This window comes from Austrofundulus limnaeus, unplaced genomic scaffold, assembly GCF_001266775.1.
Source record: "Austrofundulus limnaeus strain Quisiro unplaced genomic scaffold, Austrofundulus_limnaeus-1.0 Scaffold51, whole genome shotgun sequence".
Taxonomy (NCBI): domain Eukaryota; kingdom Metazoa; phylum Chordata; class Actinopteri; order Cyprinodontiformes; family Rivulidae; genus Austrofundulus; species Austrofundulus limnaeus.
The window spans coordinates 2,339,312-2,348,465 of NW_013952453.1; positions in this window are offsets into that span (position 1 = coordinate 2,339,312).

The window sequence follows — 9,154 nt, forward strand, 5'->3', positions numbered from 1 at the left end:
GCTTAAGACACATCCCAGGGGCGTTTCTGGTCCCCACCTGTCGTTTTGCTCCTCAGCATGGCTTCCTAAAAACGCTGCAGGATTTCTCAAATATGCACGAACGAGTCAAAGCAAGGCTTTGTGCATGTTTTTTTTATGAGAATATAACATTATAACATGATATAAAACTCAAAAAAGTTGATTTTACATGATATTGCCCCTTTAAAATAAATTATTGAAGAGTAAAGTTACCTGGTAGGCCTGGCATATAGTTACTACTGCTTTTTGACTCATTTGTGTGTTTCCTTATAACATCATTTTGGAAATCAAAGATTTTTTTAATAGATGGAGCTTCCAATTACAAGTTAAGATGTTGAAATGTTGACAAAATATTTCAGATCTAAACTGTTTCTTTCAGTCGTTTTTTTTATTTTTATTTTTTTTTTTTCAATCTCAAAATCACCTTGTCTGCTTAGAAACTAAAGTTTCTGAAACCACCAGCTTTTCTGTCTTCAGTCAGGGAAGTTTTATGTTGCCACCGATTAAGAGGCATCCAGGAAATATGCACCTGCTACAAAACTGACACTTTCAAGAYGGACTCAAGTTTACAGCTCACCGCTTGGAAAAAAGTTTTACGACTATATGAGGAAAACATTGAGTTGTTGGCTGCAAGTATACGTTAGAGGAATAAAACTGAGGTCTTCAATCCCAAGAACATGGTTCTGCCTTCTGATCACTGTGGCAGCATAATCTTAAGGAGCTGCTTTTTTTCTTCATTTTTTTTTTTCTTTTCTGTGAGTGTAATGAAAACAAGAAGACAGTACATAAAATAATGAAATTAATGGAGTTGTTTTGGTGAAGGAGAACTTTCAGATTTGTCTGAAAATGAATATTAGTTGGCAGCTTTGAAATAGGATATTAATGACTAAACTCAAAGTTCAAGGTTCAAATGTTTTTTTGAGCATTTTGTGGTAGAAAATAAAAACATAACAAGGAAAACTAAACAACAAATATATTTAGTAAAAATCAACCTTCAATAGAAAAGGTAATAAAGATGAAATTGTGACTTTTTTTTTTTTGCTATTAGATTTTTTTTTATTTATGCATGACCTACTGTTAGTGTTTGGATCAGAATTAACAAATAAGTAAAAAAAATAAATCAATAAAGCCAGAGTTGCGACAGTTCTTCAAACAAATGTCATTAGAACTTACCGGAAGGCCGCTGCAGACAGAGCCAGCAGGTAACTGAGGGTTACATAATGTTACTTTTGTACCGCTCAGCACCTTAAAAGACCTGTGGGAAACAGTGCAAGTCATCCCACTAGTGCAGCAGCAGCAATCTAGCATAAGCCTATTTAATACCAGCCTCTTCAAACACAGTACCAGTTGGAGTCAAAGGTTAATGAAAGGGCACCTGGTTGGGAGGATGAAGACATGGCAGCCGTCAGAGCAGAAGGGATTAGCCCTGTTCTCATATCAAAGGGATCCCCAGGCGGAGAGGCTCAATCTGGATTTTGTGTGAAAAAATCTGTCTCCATTGCAGATTTTTCAGACGAGCTTGGTTCCTGCTTTTCTCTCACACCCTTCGCTCTCATTCATACCAACATGTTAAGTGTTCAAAMCACAGCTTGATGCAGAAAACTGTGAACCCTGAGGGTCTGAGGTCAGGAGAATATTAGAYACGTTGACACGTTGCAATAGGATGCGAGTGCTTTATATCTAGTGCTGTGCAACAAAACCGAGTTGTTGTTTATGCTATGAATCAAATCAAATTTATTCAAGAGGAAAATACTTGTTTCTCATTTTTTATTTATTTATTCGACACTATATTTTAGTTAATTTTAAATACAAAGCAGCATTACATTACTTTCACTGTTGGACCTTTATCTTGAGAACGGTTTTCTTAGTCATAAAGGTCAGGCACCCAATCAGCTCTGAACTGTTTTTATACATAATGAAGCTTCAACATGCATTTTGGCATGTTTAAATGTATTGATCCAAACACAACTTTAACCCACAATAACACGTCTGACATTGGTGCAGGGGTGGTCTAAATAAAAAGCATGTTTCTGTGTGTAAAGACTGAGGGGAATTGTTGTGGCAGAGATGGATTGGCTGCTCCGTAGGCATCTTTATAAATTGGATATGGCAGCATAATACGGAGCTCCTTAAACACTTCGCAGGCACTCCCCGTGGTCCCACCGAGTGACAGCTCTTTGCCAATATGTTCCTTAGAGATAGGCCTTCTGGATTTCCATAAAAGAGCCCAGTTGTTATAAAAAGATTTTAATGGATTTACAGGAAGTCATTAACATTAGGAGACAGTGTTTGTCTAAGGTGCTATTACCATGGGATGTCAACAGAATAAATAATGTTGGCCTTATTTATCTTTCTGTTCCTGGCCTTGTAAAATTCTATGAAACACACTGAGGTATGTTTTTTTAGGAGAGGAACTGACTCTTTTGTGGCAGTTTAAATAAATCTTTTTATAAAAGGACTTTGACTGATGACTTCTGCAAGACCGGTGCTTAATCAAACTAAATTTTCATTAACTCGCAGTAGTCTGCACTGCTGCAACGATGACACGGGCATTAACTCAATGATGCTATAGTTTGGAAAGATTTTTTTTTTCCAAATGACAAATCCCTGTTGCAAAAAGGAAATGGCACCACTCATACTTTCACTAATTTCATGTAAATGGGTTGATAGAGCTCATTTTCAGGATTGATGCAGATTTTGTTTTGCATTGGTTTACAGACCTAAAAACAGATACCTATGCAGAAAATATTWTTTTTCTGTAGTTTCAATGTTTAAAAGTATTTTGTCTGGACTTTAGGTTTAGTGTATTTAATGCCTTCTAGACAATATATTGTAAACCTTTGCTCGAGCTGAGAATCCAAGAATAACTGTCAGTTTTCACTTACAAAACAACATTCAGTTAAACCTGTTGGTAAAATGATTGAAAAGGTTGTTGAGCCTTGTGAGACAGGATWATGCTAAAAGCCGGCTGAGCTGAAAGGGATATTCACTGCATAAAAAAACGGCAATTATGATCATGTTTGTCTGCCCCCACATTTAGAAAGGTTATTGAGGCAACCCAAAGCAGCAAGGGAAGTTGTTATGAACTCAAATGATTATGTAAATGATTCAGCAGCGAAGTTTCTTCTGATGTTTAAAGAAGGACAATTTGTTTGGTTATTATTACAGTCAACAATTAGCAGTTTGTGTAAACAATTTCTCTAAAGATGAGACCAGTGGGAAAGATAATATTAGATCAAATTATTGTTGAACAAGCACCTTTACTTTTCTCCTTTTTAGTACTTCATCGTGGTAAACCGATACAAATGATCTGCTGTTAAATTTTTAACGAGTAAGAATGCTAATAAGTCTCGGCACATAATATTCCTTAGAAGTCTTGCTGGAGAAATATTCCCCATAGCTCTTCAAAGTATTACTGACGCCCCAATCTCTTACACAGTTTTGAGACAAATTTTTTTATCTGGTAGATACTTTTTAAGGTTTTCTGTTTCTTCTTACTCTGCCGTCGCTGTAATGATGTGGACCTGACTCATCCATATTTCTCACATATATTCCAGAAAAAGCCAAACTCACCATATTTTTTGTTCTCTTACCTGTGCATGAGTGTAGACATATAAAAATTTCTCATAAATCAATGAAAAATRTTTTAATAAAACTTTCAGATTGCAATCATTGGGTAAACATCTTTGGACTCAGCCCAGTTTGTATTGGTATGTGTTTTTTTAGGGGGCAGACAACGCTTATATAAAAATAAGTGGAGTGCTCGCATACATTCATGGCCACAATGAAAGCAGGAAGGAGGCATGTGGATATACGTATGCATAATTTATGAGTTGCGCTCATAAAAGACAAATGCTACAAATGCACAGCACTGAAAAGTGTGTAGACATCTTTACATTTCTCAGTGCACCTTTGTCTCCAGCTGTGTAATACTGTTCACAAGAACACTGCCTTTAACTTCAGTGTCTTGCAACAACTTCCCTCACCATGATTTCTACTGTATGTGATCAGTCTTTGTAGCAAAAACTTATTTACATGATCTATGAGTTACACTTTTACCTTGCCGTCTATATTCTGTTTGTGTTATTGTACATGCTGATCAGAGTGTGCTCAGTATGGGTCATATTGCAAACCATTTGAGTCAATGAGCCAGTGAATGAGCCAGCACAGAGGAGCTACATCGTCGGGTCAGGACTCTGCAGTTTACACTCATCTACAGGCCAGCGGTCACTCTTTCAGGGATGAAGATGTTCTCATCCTTGATAGAGAGGAACGTTGATTTGAGAGAGAAGTAAAGGAAGTCATCTTTGTGAAGAAAAACCATCCATTAAACAGAGGTGGAGGCCTTTGTGTCCAGTTGTCTGCCTCCTACAACGCTGTTATTGCAAGTATGACTCAGCCCTCTGTGAGCAAAAGGTGTGAATCAGGGCCACAATGATTCCAACACAAAAAGGGAAAAAGAGACAAAAATAAGGGGACGTTGAACCCCGCTTGCACTCACTACATACATATAACAAAACACCAAAGAACCACGGCCGAAGCATCCAAACCAATAAGTCAGGTGATGGGGCACATGACCCTTTATGAAAAATAGAGCTAATCAAGCCTATTGTTAGGTGATGGCCCTCTTTTGCATGTGACTAACCTGTTTGTCCACCATGTGGAGGCAGTGCTTATAAGGCTGAGTTCACCTGAAACTCATCAGACTGAAGAAGTCTCTTGGAGGAGAGACGAAACGTTTCACTAAAGAAGAACCCATCCAGAGGACCTACTTATTGTTTTTTTCTTTTTGATTTGAGTCAATTAATATTTTTTCTCCAAGTTTGGTGGAGTTTCTCAGTTGAGGAGACCCTTTAAAACTGTAAAGGTTGGACATTTGTTACACCCCTCTTTTAAAGTAACTCATGGCGWGACTAAATTTGCTGTGTTTTTCCGGCTGAGAGTCAGAGCTAGTTCTAATAGCAGCTTGATGGTTTAAAGTACGGGCAGTTTCTCACTGGCACCCTACAGAACACTGAGGGGCGAATGGAGAACAGGTATTAGCCCCATAGATCATGTAAAATTAGCAGCAGGAACCCCTGTCAGCTCAGACATTGGCACTTAATCTTGGGCTTTTGGCAGACTGTTGCCTTAACAGGTCAAATGATATCTATAAATCAAGGATCCCCTGGTGGAGAGTGAGAAGGAGACGTGGAGAGAGGGGAGCTGCAAAGGGCTGGCTCTGAAACTCAAAGGAATTAAATCCCAGTCATAAAAGCTAACCAAAGAAAATAATCCAGTCTATCTCATGAAAGATTAAGACCCTTAAAGAAGGATTGATTGCCTTTTTGTGATTTTTCTGTGTGATGTAATCAGATTTTGGAGATCACTAAAGTAATTTTTCAGACAAATCATGATGAATGGGGGTATCCTGTGTTCAGAATGTTCTTAGCCTGCTTGCTTTGTCACAATAAAATTAAGTACCTTTATTTTAGGTGTGGAAATATGTGATGTTTTTTGTTAGTTTGTTAGCTTTTCTTATGTTTCTTTCACATACACTAAAATAAAGTTTTTTTTATTGTCATTATTATGTTCAGGAAAGTAACTGTGTACATTTACTTTGTTACACTACTTAGTTTTTTGAGGATTTGTAATTTTACAATTTTTTTTGCTTTTATTTCATCACATCTTAAAGCTAAAAATTATACTTTTAACTTCTTTACTTTAAAATGTAACACTTACTCATTAAAAAATAAATATGTTGGAACACATCACGAAATAAAATGTTTATGCACTTTAAAAAATGAAGTGTTGAATTTACTCAACAAAGTCATGTCAATTGGCTCCACTAAGCCTAGTCGAATAAATCGAGCAAATATACATATATTACTCAATTTACTCAACCTGGTTTATTGAACCAGTTTGGTTCAGTAAATTCAACAGTTTATTTTTTAAAGAGTGTGTAAAAGTACTTTTATTGTTAAACTGTGAACTGTGGTCGGGCCATTTTACACCACACAGGCTAAGACAGGAAGAGAGACGACTACACAGATGCTGACAGGTTTTATGTCCAGGAATGATGCAATTGTTTGCATAAGATAAGATGATGTTTGTGATCATGTTGTTTCAATGAAAGAAAATGACCACATGATCACATGATCTTGTACCAGGTTATGGAATAATTACATGTAATACCCACTGAACACATGTACGTGTACAGTACATTACATGTTAGTTGGATTGATTGACTTGTCCACGGCCACTTCACATGTGTTTGTTAACGCTTGGTTATGATCCACTGAAAAATTACATATTTTTGTTTCGACATTAGGACATGAACGGGTTAATTATTTTTAAAAACGCCTTGGCATGCGTGTAAAACATCATCTAAACTTTTAATTTTATGTGATAGATCGTATTTTAACCCTCACATTTCCTTGAGCAAAGGACATGAATTTTGTGAATTTCTAACTGTCCCTGCTCACCGGAGCGTGAAGCGTTTAAGATTTTGGTGTCATTCGAAGCAGAATGATCCCCTCTGCCAAAGGTTACGCCCACATTTTCAAAATTATTATCTATTGTTAATGTTATGGCAATTTTTCTGAGAGTATCATTTTTTCTGATACACCCTTATTTTGTTACAATAAAACCGTCTGACTCTCAGCTATTACCACATCAAATTTTATCTCAATATCTGTTCAATTGACTGAATCATATCCATGTTTGTGTTGTCACAGCATTCTGTTACTGATAATGTATCAATGCTCTTCCTCACAGCTTCATTCAGATGTGAATGTGTTGTTTTTGTACATATATTACAACAGAGATATCAGTTTAACACGGCTTCCTGCTTTGCCTATGGTTATAACTGAATGTGTGCAAATTTGACAACAACAAAATCATAAATGCACACCTTGTTGAACGTGCAGCAACAACAGTGTTTTCAAAAAAATGAGCCAGGCATATAAAAAAACAGGCTATGAATAGAAAAGTTTATTAATAGTCACAATAAAAAAAACAATTGTGCAGCTTGCAAACAGCTGCAGGCAGAGGTTCAGAGGGGTCAGTGTTTTTATTTTTTTTTTTGTTTGACTGTTTATGAAAGAAGCATATCAGTTATTGTTGTAAGAGGGTCCAAGTTCATTTTATTTATTTCATTTTTCTACTCATAGCTGTGTGATCATTTTGTTTTTGGAACCACGTGAACCTCTGGGGAGATGAAACACTGCCTGTCCAGCTCCAGATGTTCAATCAAACATGACACTCAGACACGTTCAGCTGCAAACACATTACAGGGAAACAGCATGTCTGAATGGGGCTTTTTAATATTAAACAACGAGCACAACCTTTCCTAAGTTTGCAAAGTGTTTTTTTTTTTGGTTTGTTTTCATAAAGTTTTTGAACCATTTTCAGACAGATTCTTATTCCAAAAGCTGTCAGTGTARCAGCCTGTAGGGAAACAAATGACAAGGTGTTTTGGCACTTGTTAGATTCATCACCTAATGTCTAAATYAGAGGCTGTTCTATTATCATATTTTTTTCTTTTTACAACAAAGATGCAATATAACAAACCCTGRGATGTGGGAAATTAATTGTCACACCAATATTTTACACTCTTCGTCAAACATCAATTGTCATTTTTTTTATACTTAATCTAATTGTGCGTTTCCCGTGAGCAGAATATATCTGGTCTCCTCAGTGGGACAGGCAAAGCTCTGACTGACTGACTGAAATATCAGGTAAAGAGACCTAATAACGATATGTAATCACAGAGTGTGGTTGATGGTGGCAGCCGAAGCAGAGAAACTGGAGGTGGTGGTGGAAATAGAGATTTCTAGTGTGTGTGTGTGTGTGTGTGTGTGTGTCAGTGTGTTTGTGCAGAGCGGACCTCAAGCTAAATGCTCCGCCACCCATGGAACTAATTTAAAGTCCTCGTTTAGAGGCTGTCACACGAACGGCTCTGATGACCACTGATCTCTGCACATTTACCGGCACAGGCAGCTGTCAGGGGCTTGACAGACAGGCCCCACCACTGACTGATTACATACAGAGCCAGAGTGAACTGTGATCTGGTGAACTTTATTTTCCCTGGCAGGTCCAACGTGTGGTGAATGCCTCAGCTCGGTGGCTRTTCACAGATCTGCTCTGTCTCAGATAGACTGTCCCTTCCCCACCATTAACACCACATGCTCCCGTCAAGAGATGTTATTAATTATTGAGATGGATGAAGGCAATTCTGTGACACTTCAGAAGATGAAAAAATAAACACTTTCGGGAAGTTTTAGCTGCGTTTGAGACAGAAGCGTAAAAATCCTTTCTCCATGCTCAAGATTCAGAAGACTGAGCCACACCATGTGAGTAAAAGTGTGATTTATATATACATATACATTTTGACCAAAAAAAGATTAATTTAAGATACAATATATTCTGTCTAAGAATCACACCAATTTTTAATCCACTAAAATATTCAGTGTTCATCCAAAGGTAATGTTTTATTTTCTTTTTGCCTGTTTAGAAGGTTGTGTAACACCTGTTTTTACTCACCAATGGTTCAACAGAATCTTCTAAAAGGTAAATATAAAGTATATAGAATCCAAAACATTGTTTAAGTCAACATTATGTGCAGAGAGGCATTAAGAACAATAGAGAAGTTACTATGTGCAGCAAATGAATATTACCGTATTTATTCGTGTATAATACAATCTCATGTATAACACGACCCCCCTCATTTTGAGCTTAAAAAGCATAAAAAAATTTAATCCTCAAACTACCTCCAATTTCATACAGACTTCAAGATTTTTCAGCCTTTGCAGTCTTTATGCATATCAGTAAAATGATCATTGGACTGTTCATTTTATTTTAACAACATATGTACTAAAAGGTATTTTGACAACAAATACATATCAGCTGTAGCAGTATCATATGAATTCTGGCATTTTACACATAGTCCACCAGGAGGCGCCAACACAAAAGTCAGAGACTTCACATAAGATTTGGGCCATCTTGTGGGGGAAAAGCAGATTACTTCCTACTCGTGAGCGCCCCCTCTGTTGGGGGAACGTTTATTTCGAGGTACACTTCGCTGCAGCATGCAGAACGGGGCGGTGACAGACCTTTCCGTCAGTCCCATACCTTATATGGAAATGGGACTATTGCA